This window comes from Physeter macrocephalus, chromosome 15, assembly GCF_002837175.3.
Source record: "Physeter macrocephalus isolate SW-GA chromosome 15, ASM283717v5, whole genome shotgun sequence".
NCBI lineage: Eukaryota > Metazoa > Chordata > Mammalia > Artiodactyla > Physeteridae > Physeter > Physeter macrocephalus.
Genome location: NC_041228.1, coordinates 58,301,126 through 58,322,419, shown reverse-complemented (window position 1 = coordinate 58,322,419; position 21,294 = coordinate 58,301,126). Strand labels below are relative to the sequence as shown.

At 38.2% G+C, this 21,294-nt stretch overlaps 1 long non-coding RNA gene across 1 annotated transcript in view; it reads left to right on the top strand.

Moving 5' to 3' along the window:
• The window catches only part of LOC112065821 (uncharacterized), a 72,426-nt gene extending 53,204 nt beyond the window's left edge, over window positions 1–19,222 (top strand). The window contains exon 3 of the long non-coding RNA XR_002892252.3: window positions 18,771–19,222. This is a non-coding gene — a long non-coding RNA (uncharacterized lncRNA). The remainder of the gene's footprint in view (window positions 1–18,770) is intronic.
• Window positions 19,223–21,294: the final 2,072 nt, after the last annotated feature.

Sequence of the window (21,294 nt, the reverse complement as noted above, 5' to 3'; positions counted from 1 at the left end):
CCCGCGTACCGCAAAAAAAAAAAAAAAAAAAAAAAAAAAAAAAAAAAAAAAAAATGATAGAAGTGAATTGTCTCACTGTTCCAAAGGCAAAAAGTTTAAAATCAAGGTGTTGGTAGGGTTGGTTCCTCTGAAAGCTGTGAAGAACGGATCTGTTCTAGGACTCCCTCCTTGGTTTGTAGATGGCTATCTTCATGTTCACATGGTGCTCTCCCTATAACTTCACATCTTCTCTCTGTGCATATATGTGTCCAAGTTTTAATAAAAACTTTTAATAAAAACACCAGTCATATTGAATTAGGACTTATCCTAATGACCTCATTTTAACTTTATTACCTCTGTAAAGACCCTATTTCCAAATAAGGTCACCTTCTGAGGTACTGGGGGTTAGAACTCCAAGAGTCAAATTTTATAGGGACAAAATACAACCCATAGCAATGACCTTTAGACCTTTAACGTGATATGGTTGGTCTCCTAATTGCTAGCAAGTTATGTGCTGGGATTGAAGGGAGGATGTCTGCCAAGCCCACCTTTCTTCTAGGAGACCTGCTCTTCTATAAAGGTCAAGCCTCAGCAGTCATTTTGGTGCCATGTGAACCTGCCCCCTTGACCAGAGTTGAATGTTTCTCCATGGATATGTGATTTAGCTGAGGTAATCAGATTCTCCTGGGAATATTGAATTGGTGGGCCAAGAGCAGCAGGTCTGTCTGGGCTGGATTATTGAATTGAAGGCACATAAGTTCAGGAATTCTGAGGTAGCTCTTCAGTTTCTGGTCTTTGCCCTACCCAGTTCATTGTTCTCCTTAGGATTCTATGAAAACTCTATTACATTTTCAATAAATTCTTCTCGTTCTCTCCCGCCCCTCCCTCCCTCCCTCTTTCCTTCCCTTCCCTTCCTTCCTTCTCCCTTTCTTCCTTCCTTCCTTTTTCCCTCCCTCCCTCCCTCCCTTTTTGGTTATTTGTGTGTGTGTCTTGAACAACTTTAAAGTTCACTTCTCTCTCTTTCAACAATAACAACAGCAACAACAATACTTGGTTAAGAAAGGGGCGGCTTACTAGACTTGTGCTGTCAAATATTGTTTTTAATTAAAGGCTTTCCTCTGAACCCTAATACACAGAACAAATAAGCAGAGTCCACTATGAAGAAGAAGGATCTGGGTGTCTCCCCTGGCACCCCCCTCTGACTTTTGTCTTACTCCTTACTTCCCTCTCTTCCACCGCCGCAGTCATCCTGCCATCGAAGGATCCCTCTGGAACTCTGAGTCTTTATAAACGATGGCTTGAAAACCATGACAGTAGCGTCATTCCTCCCTCATTCCTAGGAATTCTTCTTTTGGTATTCTCCTCTCTGTAGCGAACAATTCATTGATTTCATTAGAAAGTAACTTAGTTTGAGAAAATTATTTTCTAATCTGTGAATAACCATTATCAAAAATATGGCCCTAAAAAGAAGTCAGGGAGAGCCAATGAGTTTCCAAATAGATGAGAACATGCTTTGAGGTGAGCTGTACTTAGAAATCCCAGAGCACAATTTCCCTTAAAGTCCTTAAGAGACAAGGGTTTTCATATTTCTGACTGTACTCCTTGCAAATTTCTAGGGGCTGTCATTTTCAGTGATGTGGAATTTGATAAATGAAGGAAAGTAGAATCTAATTACAATTAATTGATCACTATTCTGAGAAGAACAGGTTTTTTAAACATGTGAAAGGAATTGTTATTAATTGAGCAAGATATGTTAATAATTGTTAGTATCTTTATTTTTGTGAGGAACAATTTACTGAAGCCTATACTGAAACACTTAGGACAGGCAGGGGATGTAAAGAATAAAATGATCTCATTAATGGGGTCTTGTTTTAATTCTAAAATTTTGAACGTTTGTATTCAATAAGGATATTCTTCCTCCGGAATGAAATGTGCATGTGGGGTTGTCTGTGGAGGTGGGATTAGTGTCTGGATGTGGTATAGAGAAGGATAAAACAGGTGGGATGTAATCAACATTTCAGAAGAGGTAATCATCCTGCAGATGATCCTGACTTGCTCCAGGGTCCTTATTTTCAGTAGGAATGTGTCATTATGTTTTGTCTTTAATTGGTTATTCCTTTTTGAATTAAAAAAATCACTGGGAATGAATTAGGAAGCCTGCCTGAACTACCTTTGACCATCTAAATGTACTTGCTGGGCTTTAGATTCCTAGTCTGTAAAATAAAGGTCTAAACTGTAATATTTCATATTTCTACTGATTTTGGAAATCACACTCTGTAAGTCAATTTCTGATCAGTGATGTAACACTGCACAGCTCCGGGTGGTACTCCCTATGTAGAGCACACGGCAGCCCAGATCTGATGAGTCAATATTTTAATTAATTGTATCTTGTTCTCATTGCAATTAATTAGTATCATGGCCAGATTTTACTAAGCATACCGAGTTTAATTTACAGACACATAAATCACTGACAAATTCCTTCGGCATTTCAATATAAGAGATACTAAGATTTCTCAATGACTCTTTGGACATCACTTCCATTTTGAAAAATGAGTTAGCCAGGAATCAAAATTAAAATAAAGAAAAGCATTTGAAATTAGGGAGAGAATGTTTATAACAGTAATCTATTTTCTAGACTAGGAAATGTTTGCTCCCATTTTTTTGTTGTTGTTTTCTGGTCAAGTCTTTTTCTGAAGGTGAACAATTAAGAGCAAATGTAGAACTAAGTGAAAAATTCTTCCTTTAGTGTTTCTCATGGTGGGGGGTGTCTTCTTGTTAGTTTGATTTTGTTTTCTAAAAGCCATCGTTCCTGGACCAATCTTCAGCAGCCCCCAGCTACTTCTAATCTTATAGCTCTAGTTTAATTCTCCTTATAGAATTAATCATAATTCTATGCTTTTTGGTCATTCATTTATTTATTATCTGTAGCTCCACTAAGACAAGCTTCGTGATTATGGGGGCGTTGGCTATCTTGTTTGTCACTGTATCCTCAATATTTCAAATAGTTCCTGGTACATAGCAGATAGGCAGTTGATATTTGTTGAATAAATGAATGAGAACAGCCTCCTGTCTGTCTCAAGAGAGAAGTAGTGGAGTGTAGTGAATAATGACATGTTCACCAGAAACCAACAACCCAGTTTCAAATCCAAGCAGGATTAGTTACATAATTTGCAGGGCCCAATACAAAATTAAAATGCAGAACAACTTATGAAAAATTTATTGAGAATTTTGAGATAGTGACAGTAGAGCATTAAATCAAGCACGGGCCCTTCTAAATATGGGGGTCCTTCAATGCAACGACACAGAATGCATGCTCATGAAACTGACCCTGAGTAACCTTGGGCAAGATGCTTAACCTTCTGTACCTTTTTACTCATATGTATTCTATTTCCTTATTAGGATATTATGACAATTAAGTGAATGAATGTATGTAAAACTCTTAGAACACTGTCTTTACATAATGAGTACTGTAGAAGTGTTAGCGCTTGTTATAATAAATATATATTATCACTATTATATAATATAATAACAAAATAACATTATTATTGCTATCATTATTCTTTTCTGCTCTATTCCTAGAGCACTTATGCTAAATAGCAAGGGCTTAATAAATTGTGTTGAATAAGAAGAAGGAAAGAAGAAAAATGCATGTTGTTAAACTGAGGCCTTATGAGTGTATAAAACATGGCATACAGAGGCATAAGTGAAGCTTGTAAAGAGTTTTTTTCTAAAAAAAGTATTTATCTTTAAAGAATTGTCAGTAGATACCAATGCAATCTACGTCTTTAACTTAGGACATCATAAAAACAGGAAAGGAATTGAGGATGATTAAATCCATAATTCTGGAATAAAGTTTTATTTACTTTATACAATTAATTTTGGTATGCAAATGCATATATAGGCACACTATTTACAGTGACATTAGATAATATGTGATGATTTTCTAGTACTAATTTCTAATCACTTCCTAAAAAAGAACTGATGATCTATCCTGTCAGATGAAAGTAAGGGAAATATCTGTCTTTATCTGGTTTCCTCCTGAATTTCTCTTATTATCTGGCCCTTCCCATGTCCCAAACTTATTTCTTATAATAGGTGTTTTCTAGAATAAAGGGTCTTCATTTTTTACAATTGTAAAATACAGCAAAATTCCTTGACGACAACATTTAGATTTATCACATCCAATATGTTGTCATATGTTTTAGATTTTAAAAAAATACCAATTCAGTAAATTCAGCCATTCAATATTTGTTTGAGCTTCTACTGTATGACAGGTGCTGTACTAGTTACAAGAGGTACAATATAACAATGAAGCAATATCCTTGCACCCAGGAGTTTACATTCTAATGGGGAGAGCATGCAATAAACCAAAGCATCAGTACAAAATACACATATTGTATACAAAATACATAGGATGTCAGGGGTTAAGAAATGCTGTGGAGAAATTTATGCTGAGAATGGGAACAGAGTGATGGGGGTGCTACTTTGGATAAGGGTGGTCAGGGAAAACCATTCTGATCTGGTGGCATTGAAGCAGAATCTTAAGTGAGGTGAGAGCACAGCCCACGTGGAAGGAAGGGTGTTCCTGGAAGATAGAAGGGTCAGCCCCATGCCTGCAGAAGTGGAAACGTGCTTACAGCGTTGAAGGAGCATTAAGGAAGCGAGAGCAGCTGTATTTCATTCTGCACATCATAGGAAGCTCATGGAGTGCTTTGAGCAGAGTCATGACATGATTGAACTAATCTTTTAAAGGAAAGAGGTCTGGCTGCTGTTTAGAGAACAAGCTCCAAGGGGTTAGTTTGGAGGCAGGAAGATGAGTAAGAAAACTACCGCAGTGGTCCAGGCAAGAGATAGTGGTAAACTTAACTAACGTGGTGGTGAAATTGGTAAGTAGTGATTCAGTTCTATATACACTGTACATATTTTGATATTTGAACCATCAAAATTGGCTTATGAATTGGATGTAAGGTGTAAGAGATAAAGAAGAGTCGGAGTGTCTCAAAGGATTTTCATCTGAGCACCTGGATAAATGGATTTGTCATTAAATAAAGAATCATGGGGCTTCCCTGGCGGCGCAGTGGTTGGGGGTCCGCCTGCCGATGCAGGGGACACGGGTTCGCGCCCCGGTCCGGGAGGATCCCACGTGCCGTGGAGCGGCTGGGCCCGTGAGCCATGGCCGCTGGGCCTGCGCGTCCGGAGCCTGTGCTCCGCAGCGGGAGAGGTCACAGCAGTGAAAGGCCCGCGTACCACAAAAGAAAAAAAAAAAAAAAAAAAAAAAAAAAATCATGGGAAATGCTGGAAAGGAGGATTTTTTTTGTTTGTTTAAAAATTTTTGGTACATGTAGGCTTCTTAAAATCAAGTGGTCAGTTTTTAAAATGTTAACTTTCAAAAAGTTGAATTTCAAAAGAGTTCAAAAGTGGAAGATTTAAAAAAATTGAAGCTTCCTTTTATGATCCAGAGGAAACAGTTATCCTTAATTTAGTGTTTATTATCCTCGTGTGTCTGCTTTTATTACTACTATGTGATTATGAATCAAACATAATGTACATCTTCCATGTTTTTAAATTCTATATAATGGATATCATACTAGATAGAAAGTATGGCCACTTTTTTCTTTCCATATTGGATTGCATAAGATTTATCCAGGCTATATATCTATCTATTTCATTCATTTAAACTATGGTATTCTATGCCATTGAATCGATATTAAAGTAGTTTCCTTTATCTATCATAAAAATGCTTTTAGATATTCTTGTACATATATTCTTGTGTACATGTGCTAGAGTTTCTCCAGGAATTGTATCTAGAAGGTAATCTACTGGATCAAAGGATACAGACATCTGCAGATATAGTAGAATTGCTGTACGTGTTTTATCAATTCATTCTTCCATTAGCCTCCATGAGTGTTCATAATTTTCCATGCCATCATCAATGTGATTTTAATTTTGTCAGACATTTTTTTTCCTTTTGCCAGTCTAATGAGTTGGAAATTATACTCATTGTGTTTTACTCTGCATTTCTCTGCTTTCTACTGATGAGCTGGGTATTCTTTGATATGTTCATGAATATTCTGTTGTTCTTTTTCTGTAAATTCCCTGTTCACGTCCTTTGCTGATTTTTCCGTTTGATTATTTATAGTTTTATTATTAATTTACAAGAGCTCTCTTGTTCTCTCTCTCACTTTCTTTCTCTTTTCTTTCTGGATGTTAATTCTTGATTGGTTAGGTGTATTGTTAATAATATCCCTGAGCTGACTGTCTCTCTTATTTGTTAAGAGTTTTAAACAATAAGGAAACTTAACGTTCTTATGCAGCACAAATTCCAGAGTAGTTGTCTTAAGATTGGTCAATTTGGTGACTTCAGCAGTCATCAAGGATACAGATTCTTCCCATCTTTCAGCTCCATCATGCTTAAGGTCTCTTTTTTGCCCTTTGGCTTGTTCCTGTCCTTGTCACTGAGGCGTCACACCCAAACATGGAAAAAATTACAAGAAAAGTTGCTGGTTTAATGTTTGACGAGCAAGCACTCATCTTTTCTGAGGCACACCCATCACATTTCCCATGTACTATTCATTGGTTCAAAGGCTACCCCAAAACCAATCATAAGCAAAGAGAATGGTAAAAATCAATAATTGATACAGTCTTCAAGAATTTACTTCTGAGCTGGGAATGGTGTCCCCTTCTTTGAGAGATGAGAATTTGAACACCATCAGAGTTCTTTTAGCAAGGAAGATGGGAATTCATGCTTACTTTGTAGGCAAAATGCTACAGTTATGTTAATAGTTTGTAGCTATTGTAAATGGGTAGGTCAGCTGCATTTTCTAAGCATTTACTACTGATTAATATTGATACTAATAATTGTATGGTTTTCTTTACTAGAAAATTTAATGAATTTCCTTACTAGCTCATCATGCTTCAGTGGTAGAGTGTGTCTTGCTAGGTAACTGGTAAGTAGTTCCTTTACTATTCTACTGTAGCCTAAAACATTAAATCCAGTTTAAAATTCTTTTATTCTGACAACCAAAAATCAGCTTTGAATTCTGCTGAAGTCTATTGCAGCCACCAGTGACCCAGTCTCTTATAATACACACAGGATTCACAATGTGTCCCATTCACAATTGACCACAAAAAGGGAGATAAGATTGGGATTGACATATACCCACTACTATATATAAAATATATAACTAATAAGGACTTACTGTGTAGCACAGGGAACTCTACTCAATACTCTGTAATGGCCTATATGGGAAAATAATCTAAAGAAGAGTGGATATACATGTATGTATAACTGATTCACTTTACTGTACACCTGAAACTAACACAACATTGTAAATCAACTATACCCCAATAAAAATTGAAAAAAAAAAAAGATTCAGGCTAAACCTTGTACTTAAAATTAAAACCCAGCAAGGGTTGCTATCTGAAGGTTTTTTTTCATCTTGTGCTTCCAAGTCCATCTGGACTAAAAGATAAAGCTTTATATAGATCATGTAAATGGCACATACAGATTACATTCTAGAATTGTCATTAAAAGGCTTTTAACAGGTCAGAGACATTCAGTGTCATCCAAAGGTTGTCACTACCCTGTGGCTTCCTTGAGAATTAAATTACAATCTGAGAACTTCAATAAGTCAGTGTTAAATTAATCCCTTTGTTTGATTTTCCTTAGTCTTGTCAAAAGGAAGATTAATGTGCAGTTTTGGGTTTTTTTTTTTTGCACTCAGTACAGCTTTTCTTACAGGAATGTGGTGTCTAAGTCAAAATACCATTTAGATGCTAAGAAATCCGCTAGTGTGTGACGATCTTTTCACCTCTCGTCCAGTTTCCTTCCCTCTTAAGTAAGCAACCATTTACTCCTGTTTAGCCCTCCTTCCATACCCTCTCCACTCCTGTAATGCTGAATACTATAATCTTGAGTCTCACTACATAGGTGGGAAAAAAAAGAGTTCTGCAAAGGTGGAAGCTAAGAGAAAACACCTGCAGGGTCATTTTACAAATGAAATGACTAAAAAGCAGTGCTTCTTGCTTGGTAATGGCACAGAACCTTTAAATCACAGGAATTAGAGACAGGAGACCCGTCAGGTCACCCTGTCCACCTCCTATAGCAGATTTCTGCATTTCATGTGAAATGACATGAACAGTGAAGCATCTGTAGCAGCCCTGGGGAGACTCTGCTCTCTGATAATATGTCTTCCTGTTGAGAAAATAGAGCTGAGAGCAGTCCAGCTTTTCTTTTGCCTAATTTCACATTGTTCTGCTCTGCTATATCCTTTAAAAATGCAACCACACTTTCCTTTGTTCCCCCACCTTTAAAATCTACAGCCTTGTAATATGACAACATTGTTATCGTCTTCCTTTGTAATTACTTGAGCCAAGCTACACAAATTTGCCTCTTAAAATACTACCTTGGAAATCAGTCCTCATTGCTAAATTCATCTAAATCCACTGCTTTTCTAAAGGGTTATTCACTATACTCCCACTTGCTCTAATTCAGGAACTATGTTTCGTATAATTTTATTTTGTGTGTGTGTGTGTGTGTGTATATAGAATCAAGGAGTTTTGCTCAATTCTTATAGAAAATGAATATGGTGCTCAAGCCAGTGACTGGACCTCACAGTTCTGCCAAGATTCAGAGAAATTTGCTGTCAGCTCCTAAAGCCATGATTTATTTTTCTCCAAGATATCATTAAGTTTAGTATCCCACAATTCTAAATTCTTCCTGGAATATCAGGCTGTCCAAATATATCATCTGAATAAATATACTGTTATTTAATACATCTTGCTCTGGGCAAAACTTGAGGATAGCTGCACGACTGACTCTTTCTTGAATAAGTTATTTCATCTAAATGTTTTAAAAAAATGCCATGTGTTACACCATCTTCTATAAGACAAAACTCCACACTTTGCAGTTACAAAACTCCCACTTCTGCTAGCTTGGAAATGGAGAAATAAAAATCTCCACTCAAGGTGTCAGGGTGGGCAAACCCTCAGTTGAATCTTAAAGATACAACTTTCATTCCAAGATTTCTGTGGAAGGTGGAGAGACTCTTGTGGTTATTTCTGTTTCTTCCACACTGGTTCCACCACCACCACCACCATGCTGGCTTCGAGTTGTGCACTCCTTACTGCTTACCATCCTGACCCAAGAGAGGATAAGCAGGCTTTCCTATAGTTCACAAGGGCAAGGAGACAATATTTAAACAAGATTGCGGTGAAGGGACATACATAGGGACATACAGACAGAGAATCTTGCATGCAGATTATAACTTGAGTTCTTGGAATTATAGGTCTCATTCCCCATTAATTTTTGGCCTAGCTCCAGTTGGATATTTTCTGTTTCACCCAGGTGTCAAAATGTAGACACTATGATGCTTCAAACTTAAGAGTCTTCTGAACCTAAGAAGAGTGATGCTGAGAGAGCAGTTACTTATCCTACCCTCTGGAAACTTGACTGAAGGTAGGAGTTGGACTCTATTGCCCAGGCAGGACGGTGGAATAGTGATAATAAACTTTTACGACTTCTCTCAGAGGCGATCAGAATGCTTTTGGGTCAATAACACAACGTAAAACAAAACCCCCAACAAACTTGTCTCAGATTGCATTACAGTAAAAGGAAAGAAGGGATGGAAAAGAGGTTGCTGGAGCAGGGGGAGGGAGAGAGGATTGGGGAGAAATGGCTGGTGGGTCTGGAGACACAGAGAAGGAGGGAGAGAGAATTATGTGTTGAGCGCTTACCATGCAGGCACATACTAGGTGTCCATTATCTCATTTACTCATTACTCAAACAATCTGCAGGTAAATGGAAAACAGGTCTGTCTGACTCCCTGGCTCATACCCTTCTATCCATACAACCCTGCACCATTTTTCAAAGACATGAGATTCATGAGACCATAATGTTGGTAAAGTGTTTCAATTTCCTTTGAGAAAAAGTCATAAAATTTTATTGTTATTGTTACTCTTATTATGGAAGCTCAATGAATGCTTTAGTAGTGCCATTGATGTAACTAATATTACTCTCATTTAGAGAAATAAAATCAAAAAATAAGAACAAGAATATTTATTGAGTTTTAGATTCAGCCAGGTATTTAGTTTAACTGCAACTTTTTGAAGATCAGGGTCCTGAGGACTAAACCTATAAGCGAGGTCACAGATGGTCTTAGGGGCAAATGTGAGAACTGTCACCCATTAGGTGCTCTTTCTAATGCTTGGTTCTCCCAAGGAGTGAGAAAGAGGTAAATTAAGGTGAAAGGCCTGAAACATTCAGTCTCGTCAGTCTATAATAGTTAAAGAAAAAATGTAGCAATAATTTCTCTACTTTTTTATGGAAATAACAATGGGCTCAATTCAGATAATTTGCTTTTCCAAGAGGGCAGACATTTCCCCCCTTTTTTATGAAAGAGGGTTAATTTGTTAATTATGAAAAAGAAAATGATGTAAAGGACAGAAGGGTATTGTAAAGGCCCATCAAGTTATGTACATATTCAAGTACAAACAAGAACCCTGGCATGACTTATTTTAGTTTTGCCATTTTTAAAAGTCTTTCTATTGGGAAATAATTCAGTTTCCTCAATATCACCAGCTGGAACTGTCATTTAAGAATGGAAGGAAGAGAATTTGACCTGAGGTTTTAATGTGGCCATTATATGTTTAATTATCATTTGCCTAAGCTTGGACTTTATTATGTTCAGATTTTTTTCAACATGCTCTACATTTTTTTTTTTTAATTAGTAGAATTCTATACTTTGTTCAGTCTTGTTCCTGACTAGACCCTAAGCAGAAAGAAGTGTTCATATGATCATACTCTTGTTTTTAGAGAAGAAAACTGAGGCCTAGAGAAAACAAGTGCTTCAACCAAGGTCCCACAGTTAGCGGTGCTTGGAATTTAATCTAGGGCCACCCTCACTGCAGCATTCTTCCATTTCATTGACGATAAATTTGGATAGACAAGCTTTTAATTTATTTTACCTTGAGTTTCTCATAATCTTTTTTCTAAAAGGGCAATGCAAAAACGAGAGAGGAAATTCTCTGCTGGCTGTCACTAAGGAAAAGGAAGGTAGAAGGCACCCAGTAGCCCTGGCTGTTGTCCTGTGTGTTGGATAGCAAAACCAAGCCTTTGTGTTGCATTGAAGTCAGCGACTATTACATAGCCATACATATGCCTGGTGATAAAAACTCATGATTGATGCAAAATCTGCACGTGCAATTATTCCTTCATTCCAATCCATTAGGCATTTCCCTACCACCACCCTTCAGGTTCCTTTTTGTCTTTCTTATTCTTACTACAGAAAGTGTCCAGCACCGAGAATTGGGGGAAAAGGAAGAGGGGAGATACAGGAAGTGCCCAGGAGGAAGGGAAAAGAGACCCCAGCAAATGACTTTAATGTATAGAAACCCTGTTGGTATCTCGGGCTAGAAATAAATTCATTGCCTGACTCACAGCACCTGCCTGTTATTTTTTGGTAATCTCACCTCCTCACTGGAACAAAAAAATTGTCCCCATCATCACCTCCTCTCTACACTCCTATCCACCTTCCTAGGAATCTTGTTTTCCTTCACCAACCTATTTCCTGTAATTGAAAGAAAAGGATAGGAAATCTCTTTGTTTTATAGACGAGCAGTTTGTATTTACTTTACATAGGGGAACATTTTAATTTTCTAGCTAAAGCTCTAACACAGTATATAATAAAGATTAGATGCAGAAAATATCTGTTAGGTAGATCGATTGGATTTGGCGATGAGTTTAGTAGTCATTTTTTTTTTTTTGCTGTATGCGGGCCTCCCTCTGCTGTGGCCTCTCCCGTTGCGGAGCGCAGGCTCCGGACGCGCAGGCTCAGCGGCCATGGCTCACGGGCCCAGCCGCTCCGCGGCATGTGGGATCCTCCCAGACCGGGGCGCGAACCCGGTTCCCCTGCATCGGCAGGCGGCGCGCAACCACTGCGCCACCAGGGAAGCCCTAGTAGTCATTTTTTGAGTATCTACCACTGGTCAGGCTTTGTGGAAGGGGAGAGAGTCCCTGTGATTAAAGAACTTAACTGTACTTAATGGAAGAGAAATACAGGTAAAGAGTAAAAACAGTGCCACCTGATAAATGTCATTAAGAGACAGGAACAAATCTCAGTGGAATCATTAAAGGGAGAATGACAAGTTCCCCAGGGGAGGCAGGAAAGGCCTGAAGAAGTATTAGTGCTAGAACTGAATTTTAAAGGATAACTAGGACTCAGGATCATATATGAAAAAAAGCTTTCAGGCTGTGTAAAGACCTGGGCATTACAGGAACTTGGCGTATTTGCCGCACATTTAGAAGTTCAGTGTGGCAGGAGTATTGAGGAAAGTGGCAGGAGATGGTATAGGGTGGAGCGAGAGTTTGAAAAGTCTTGTACATCATACTGGCGAGCTTGGATTTTATTCTGTGGGCAGCAGAGGCTTTCAACCTGAGAAGTAGTGTGATCAGTTGTTTTTCTTTTGAAGAAAGGAAATCTAGAGATGGTATGTATGATGGTCTTGACAGAGAAGCTAGTTGGAGAGCTATGTCAATAGCCCCAGTGACGTGATGAGGATTCTCAGTGGGAGTGGAGATAGGGGACCCAAGACAGATTAACAGGAGAAAAAACATTTTAATTTGTATATATTGAGGTCTCATAGAAACGGGTCTCCCAAACTGACCAAAGAAGGCTGTTTATATATCATTTTTAGACAAAGAAACAATTATTTGTGAAGATTTAACAAAACAAAGGGGCTTGTGCTAGGGGTAGCAGACCGATGAAGCATTAACAAAGCTGGTTCATGCAGCTTTCTTAGCCTTGAATTCCCCGATTGTGGTGCTGAGAATGCTTTCTATCCCCCTGGTATAAGGAGGATACGTTCACATGGGAGAGTTATTTCCCGCTTTCAAGGAGGAAGGTCGGGGTCAGAGTGTTGTTGTTGTTTTAATCATTTCCCCTGACTGGCTGTTTCTTTCAAAACTTCAATTCAAAATAATCCATATGGGGGCTTCCCTGGTGGCGCAGTGGTTGAGAGTCCGCCTGCCGATGCGGGGGACGCAGGTTCGTGCCCCGGTCCGGGAGGATCCCACATGCCGCGGAGCGGCTGGGCCCGTGAGCCGTGGCCGCTGAGCCTGCGCGTCCGGAGCCTGTGCTCCGCAACGGGAGAGGCCACAACGGTGAGAGGCCCGCGTACCGCAAAAAAAAAAAAAAAAAAAAAAAAATCCATATGCTATTGAGGCACATTTTGGGGGCAGCCTGCCTTGAACCCCAACAGTGGTGTGTCACTAAATTAATTTGAGAACACAGACGCAGGTAAGGTTTTCATTTATTCAACACACCTTTCACTGATTCTTCCGTGCACCAAGAGTTGCTTAGGAACCTGGCATAAGATGACTGAGAAGTAGTTCCTACCAGCAAGAATCTCAGTGTTGGGCAGGGCGGATATGGGATTAAAAGTTAATTACATTGTGGTAAATGCAGTAATGATTACTAATGCAAACTTTTAATCTTAAAGGATAACTAGGACTCTCTAAGGATCTTCCGTGCTAGCCACGTGACTTAGTCCCTTCAGGCTGCTATAATATAGACTGGATAGCTCAAACAACAGAAATTTATTTCACACAGTTCTGGAGGCTGGGAAGTCCAAGATCAAGGTCCTGGCAGATCCCATATCTGACTAGGGTATATGCACTTTCTGGTTTGCCAATGGCTGTCTTCTCATTGTATCCTTACATGGTAGAGAGCAGAGAGAGAGAAAGTAAACACGAATGTTTTTCTTAAGGGACAGTCATCTCATTCATGACAGCTCCATTCTCCAGACTTAATTACTTCGCAAAGGCCCATCTCCTAATACCACTCACACTGAGGGATTAGGATTTCAACATATGACTTTTGGGGGACATACACTCTTCTAAATATTTTACATGAACAACCTCTTTATATCTTTATAGCAATCTTAAAAAGGAGGTGCTATTATTATTCCCACTTTACATGTAACAAGGTGAAAGATTAGGCACTGAAAGATTAGGCAGCTTGTCCCAAGTCATAGAACTGGTAGTGCTAGAGTCAATATTTAACCTCAAGAAGTGTGGCCCCACGGGGCTTCCCTGGTGGCGCAGTGGTTGCGCGTCCGCCTGCCGGTGCAGGGGAACCGGGTTCGCGCCCCGGTCCGGGAGGATCCCACGTGCCGCGGAGCTGCTGGGCCCGTGAGCCATGGCCGCTGGGCCTGCGCGTCCGGAGCCTGTGCTCCGCAACGGGAGAGGCCGCAGCAGAGGGAGGCCCGCGTACCACAAAAGGAAAAAAAAAAAAAAAAAAAAAAGAAGTGTGGCCCCTGAGTCCATGCTATTGACCACTAAACACACTTCCTCTCTGATGGAGGCATATGCACGATATTCTGCGTGTGAAGGAAAGTGTGTTAAGAATTTTATTTTGGATGTTAAGTTGGAGCTGTACAGTATCAAAGTTTATTCTTCGCTGGAGACAATTGGATATTTGGATTTAGAGGCTGGAAAATAGATGAAAGCTAAAGACATAATTGAAATTTGCATATAATTAAAGCAACGTGAGTGTATTTTCAGGGGAGAGTACTTGGTCCAAGTTTAGAAGGCCCTAGTCTGGGAGCCTAACACGCAGTGAATGGACAAAGGATAAGCCAACGGAAGAAAGAGCAGGAATGGCCACAGGATTACTAGACAACGGAGAGAGTTGAATACAAATATCAGGATAGAAATTTCTAGAAAGAGGCAGTGAGGGTGAACCATGCCAAGTGCTACAGGGAAGTTATGTAGGACTGAAAATAGGTGGTTGAATTTAGCAACTGGAAGGTTATTATTGATTTGGGTGAGAAGATGTTTTGTCTGATAGTGAAGATAGCCATACTATAAAAGGTTGAGAATAAAAGGTCATGCAAAGAGTGATTAATAATTTCTGTTTGAAGAAGGGAGTTTATAGAAGAATGTTACAGTTTGTTAATGCCAGATCATCAGAAGAACTTGGGGAATAGTTTTTGAGAGGGAGGGAATGCCAGAGATCATTGCAGCTTCCATTCTTACAAAGGAACAAGTTAGCCTGAGGACGGGGGTAGTCAATCACAGTGTCTGTTTCTTATACTTCAGTTCCATCAGAGAGCCACTTAGCAATATATCCATGATACACACTCATTCATTAACTCCTTCATTCTCATTTATTCAAGAAACACTATTAAGCACCTGCTGAGTGCTAGGCACGCAGATTGTATGTATGTGCAAGTGTGGTATGTGTTCAAAGTGATGGAGGAGGAAATGAGGGTCAGGAGGGAAGGTTGACATGGGAAGCCTGCCAGGCATATAACGTTGATCACAACATTATAAAGCCAGAGAGAGCAAAAGAACATTGCTGGTTCACTCAACTGTGTCAAGTCCAGTGGGGCTAGAGTGTATAAGGATTCATGGGACACAGCATTATTACTGGCAGAAGAAGGAAAGCCCAAATCCAGACATGATGATGATGGTTAGCTTGGATCAGACGTTTTTTTTAAAAAATTAAAAACTCTATATCCACATTACTATGTTTTAGGATAAGTACTAGCAATACAAACTTCACATGTTATCTTTCTCTCTCTGAAAATCTGTATAACATCATATTTATGAACATGAGATGCATATTCCATACACAAGTAATTTTATTTTCAAGTTTTAGTGTTCTCAAGTTAATATTTCAATATTTTCTGTCTTTTATTCTTTCTTATTGGGAACAGTTGTCCACTGTGCATGAAGATAGCATTGTTTCCCTTGCAAAGCTGCTGATTGAGATAGTTCAAGGAATAGCAGATTTCTCCTTGGATCTTGAGCCAGTTCAGGCGATGTAACTGCCTGTGAAACAAATGTACTGCCATGTACTGGAGAAACAGCCTACCTTGCAGTGAATGCAGCTCTATGAACTCTCCAGAGCAATCATTTTTCAGGAAGAAGAGTTTAAAAAAATAAAGGAAAAAAATGTCATAAAAAGGAAAAGTAGAATGAATGGAAGTCAGAGAAAGGCTAGGGAAGGAGGAAGAGGGAGAGGGGTCAGTAGGAAGTCCTGGAAGAGGAAGTGCAGGATGAGAACCTCTTTGTTATATTTGGCTTCAGCACTACATATGTGAATAAACATGAAGTGCTTATTTTGTTTCTGGTTTTCCTATTGTGGCAGGTGGTATGTGAAGTGTTAATTTGTTGTAGATTAAAACTTGAGACACTGAGCAGCATGTATTGTTTCATTTTCCTGTGACACCCCTTGCCCCTAAAGACAGAAAACAGGGGGATTCATCATTTGCTCTAGGACAATCAGCACAAAACGACAGAAAACTAATACAGGATTTTCAGCATCTAATGTAAAATGTGTATGCATTTGTGTGGTTTAGACATGAGAAGGATCCCTGAGACATGTGGAGGAGAAGGGAAACTGACATGGTCTTTAATGGGGTCTTCTTAGAAGCTGCCTACCACAACCCCCATTTGACGATGGGAAGAAAGGTGCTTCAGGGTGTACTCCTAGCTTCATTAGACCCTCTCACAGAGCATGACATGCATCACTGTGATTTGGGAGACACAGTGACAGGTACCTGACTTCTGGGCTGGTTGGTTTATTGATAACTAAGAGGCCATGTTGGGAGCCAGTCTCAACTTCAGCAAAGGCGGAATGAATGATGGAAGGGAAAGATGTCTTGAGATGACCCCACTCAAGAGGACTTTCAACCAGGAATGAGGGGAACACTTCAGAAAGAATTTGGGGATGGATTTCCAAGTGCAAAAGCTGAGGATGAAGGTGTTTTACTTTGTAAGCTGTCAGTCAGTTGGAAGAAGGCATTTCCAACTCGTGTTGGAAACTGTAATCAAAAGTTTCCATTAAGACAGATATTTCTGAGAAATCCATAAAAGCATCTTATGAGAGAAAACCCAGAAGACCAGATTAAAATAGTTAGAACCAGTCTCTAGGGACCTTTACTGACCCCTAACGTCTCTGTTGAACCCCATTTACACATTCTGAAGAGGCCTGAAACTAGAGCCAGTAGGAGAGAAACAATAAGCCAGCATATTTCACCTAAGATAGAACCAAGATGAGAGGTAAAGATATCTTTAATTGGCAAAAAGTTGAGAATATTAATATTGGATTTTGTTGGTCATGTTATTAATTACATATTATTCAAGAACTAGTGTTAAAGGGAACCGTAAGAGAAAATAGAATTGTTTTCTGTTAATATCCTACCGAGTCCACCTCATCCAATAAGTCGGTATTCTTTTATAACATCAGTAAGTATCTTATTTTACATCTGAAAGGCAAAAAGAGTGGTATAATGAAAAGATCCCTCAAATTATAAAACAAGAGATTGGAGTTTGAGTGTCAGATTTCATCATTAGCTATGATACCTCTCTGAGCCTTAATTTCCTCATATATAAAACAAAATCATCATTTCCCTGTCTGTTTCACTGAGCTTTTCTAATTTCTAGTTTTAGATTGCTTTATTTTTAATGTACTGAAATCTGTTAGGAAAAAATCCTGTCTATGATGTCATTTTAGACTGTAAAAGTATTCAGTGTAGTTATTATATCTCATCCATTACTCTCACCTTCTAGCCCCTGTATATGTGCTCTTTATCCATGAGTCTACTATATTTGTTTTCTTTGTGTGAAATTCGACCATATTTCTTCATTGTGTCTTGTTTCTGCATTTTGCATGTGCTATCTTTGATTTTGTTGAGTTTTGTCCTAAATTTTAAAAACTATAGCAACTTAGCCATTTACGAGGGGCAACAATTTTATATATATACTGATTAACCTCTGATTAATCTGTAAAGGCCTAGCATCCATTTCTTCCCTCCTCCGGCCCCCCACCCTCTCCTACTTCACTCTCTTCCTCCCTTCTTCTCTATGTCTCTTTCTCTCTGTCCCTCCTCACTCTTGACTCCTTCAATATTCAATGTTACCTCCTAAAGGATTGAGAATGTCATTTGGAAAGATTCACTCCCCTCAATCTCTTCCTTGCCTACTTTTTTTCACCAAATTGTCCTGATTCTACTTCAAAGTGATTTTGTAATCTATTTATTTGTCCATCTTCCATCTTCACCTCACTATGATACTTTTGTATCTTACCTAAGTTATTACCACAGATGATAATAGACATTCTTATCTCTCAGTTTTCACACTCCAATATGTACTGATGTGATATTTCTAAAATGCACTACTAGTCCTGTCATAGCCTGGTTTAAAAACTTCATATTTTTCCACATTATATTTAGGATGGTTTCCAGCTTCTTACTTAGCATGCGTGACATTTGAGGCTGTTTACAATAAGACTACTATTTGCCTTACCAGCTTCATTTCTTGTCATTCTCTAGCTTCTTGTCCGATCGTTTCGCTCCTTTTCCCATGATATGCTACATACCTTCACATCTCTTGGCTTTTCCTCATGCTGTTCCTCCCACCCAGGTCCCAGTTGCCCTTTCTTTTCTTATCCAGTTGTTAAATTCCTCTTCCTCATATTCGGATCAAATATAAAATATCCAATACCCTCCTTTACCAAGCTTTTCATATAACTTTAAGCAAAATTAATCACTTACAGCTGTGTTTCAATACACCTTCCAAATCCCCATTTCTCTTTAGTTGGTGATCTCTGTGTTTCCCTAGAGATCATCAGAGCCTGCAGACTGAAAATAAGTTTGTTCATCCTTTTAAACCCTTATGGCAAAGGAAATGCTCTGAGTTAGTTATTCAAATAGCTAATGTATTTTTAGGGTTTACCATGAACCAAACACTGAGGGCTTTACCTACGTTTTTCTTTTTTTAATCCCAGCAATACTCCACTGTTAATTTCCAGAAGGAAGAGACTTGGTTTATTCATTATAGGTACTCCAGGATTTGGAACAGTGCCTGGCACCTGCAGATGCTCAAGAATTCTTTGTTGACTGATGGACTGAAGTAATGAATGAACAAAACAGCTCTGCAAGGAATGGACTATCATAATTCCCATAGGACAAATAAGGGACATGAAACAAGTAAAGTTAAGTGATTTGATTGTTACACATAAAATATGTTGTAGGTGAAAGCATGTCTGCTAACACCACAGTCAACACTTTTTAAAAAAATTGAGGTAACATTGGTTTGTAACATTATGTAAGTTTCATGTGTGCACATTATATTTTGATTTCTGTATACACTACTGCATGCTAACCACCAAAAGTGCAGTTTCTATCCATCACTGTGTAGTTGAGCCTCTTTACCCATTTCACCCTCCCTCTACCCCACTTCTCCTTGGTAACCACTAATCTGTTCTTTGTATCTACATGTTTGCTTTGTTTGGTTTGGTTTGGTTTGTTCATTTATTTTTAATTTTTTTATATTTCATGTATGAGTAAAATTATACAGTATTTTTTCTCCTTCTGACTTATTTCACTTAGCATAATACCCTCCATATACGTTGTTGCAAATGCCAAGATTTCACCATTTTTATGGCTGAGTAGTATTGCACTGTGTGTAAATGTCCCTATATATATATATATATATATATAGGGACATTTATATATATCTCACATCTTCTTTATTCAACAGTTGAATATCTGTTGATGGACACTTAGGTTGTTTCCATACCCTGGCTATTGTAAATAAAACTGCAATGAACATAGGATTCAATGTATCTTTAAAAATACTGTTTTTTTATTCTTTGGATAAGTAACCAAAGTAGAATAGCTTTTTAAACTTTAAAACAATAGTGCTCTATCCACCTGGGCTGGGAAATGGCAATTATTTTAGAAGAAGCCTTTGGAAAGGAGGCAGCACAGATATCAGTACCTACACAAAGCAAAAGAAACAACAATAAAAGATACCACAACACTGCCACCAACACGCTAATCAGGATAAAGAAGATGTGGAAGATGTAGAAAGAAGAAGATGGAATATTACTCAGCCATAAAAAGAATGAAATAATGTCCTTTGCGGCAACGTGGATGGACCTAGAGATTATCATGCTAAGTGAAGTAAGTCAGACAGAGAAGGACAAATATCATATAATATCATTTGTATGTGGAATCTAAAAAATGATATCAATACAAATGAACTTATTTACAAAACAGAAATAGACTCACAGACAGAAAACACACTTATGGTTACCAAAGGGGAAATGTGGGGAGAGGGATAAATTATGAATTTGGGATTAACAGATACACACAACTATATATAAACTAAACAGCAAGGACCTACTATATAGAGCACAGGGAACTATATTCAATATCTTATAATAACCTATAATGGAAAAGAATCTGAAAAAGAATATATATATATATATATATATATACCTGAATCACTTTGCTGTACACCTGAAACTAACACAACCTTGTAAATCAACTATACCTCAGTTTAGAAAAAAAAGAAGTGAGAAGTAATAGCCGCAAGGATTTTCAAGTGAATTTAATTAATACCCATCGAAATTCAAAATTAGAGCAATGAGTGAGTAGGATTTCAGATACTGCTGCTACACCAAGGGAAGGTGCTTTGTAATTCATAGCATTCTATGTGTCAGTCAAGTAAGGATCTGTGTGTCAAGTAAAAGGCTGGGCTTTATGATAAAAATAGGCATTGTTCTTTCCACTGCAGTAAAAAATGTTTAATTGCATTTTAGCCGTATACAATAAATACATAAAAGAGATATCTAATTATGTCTTCAAATATTTTACTGTTTTATACTCCTCAAATACTAGGATTTCCAAGCAAACTAGTAGAAACATTGCATAAAAAATATTATCTTTAAAAGGAAGAACCTATCTCACATATTTAGAGGTATTTGAAGTTTTCAGAGTTGAGTGCTATAAAAAAGAGATTTACTTTAAATTTATTCTAAAAAGCATCGAAATCCTAGTTCCTTATCAATAAAGTGGATCCCAGTGAAAAGCTATATTAATCAAGAGATAAAATAAGCTCCTTAGATACTGAAACTGCCAAAAAATTTTTGAGAAGTGCCAGTTTTGTTATTCTTCTTTAAACACATTTGTGCCTTCAATAGCATAGTAGAATGATTATGATCACAGCTCCAGACCCAGAGCTGCATTAGTTTAAATCACAGCTCTGTCACTCAATGGCTGTCGTATTTCCAGCAAGTCACTTAACCTCCCTGGGCCTCAGTTTACTCATTCGTGTAAAGGTAATAGTATAACCTCTAAAGGTTGTTGTGAGGATTCAATGAATTAGAATGCGAAGCACTTAGAGTAGTGTCTGTCATATGAAATCAGTTAGTAAATCTGGTTATTATTGTTTTTGAAGGGGGGAAAATCAAGAGAGAAAAAAAAATGTAGTTCTTATAACAATCCAAATCTCAGTGTCTGCTT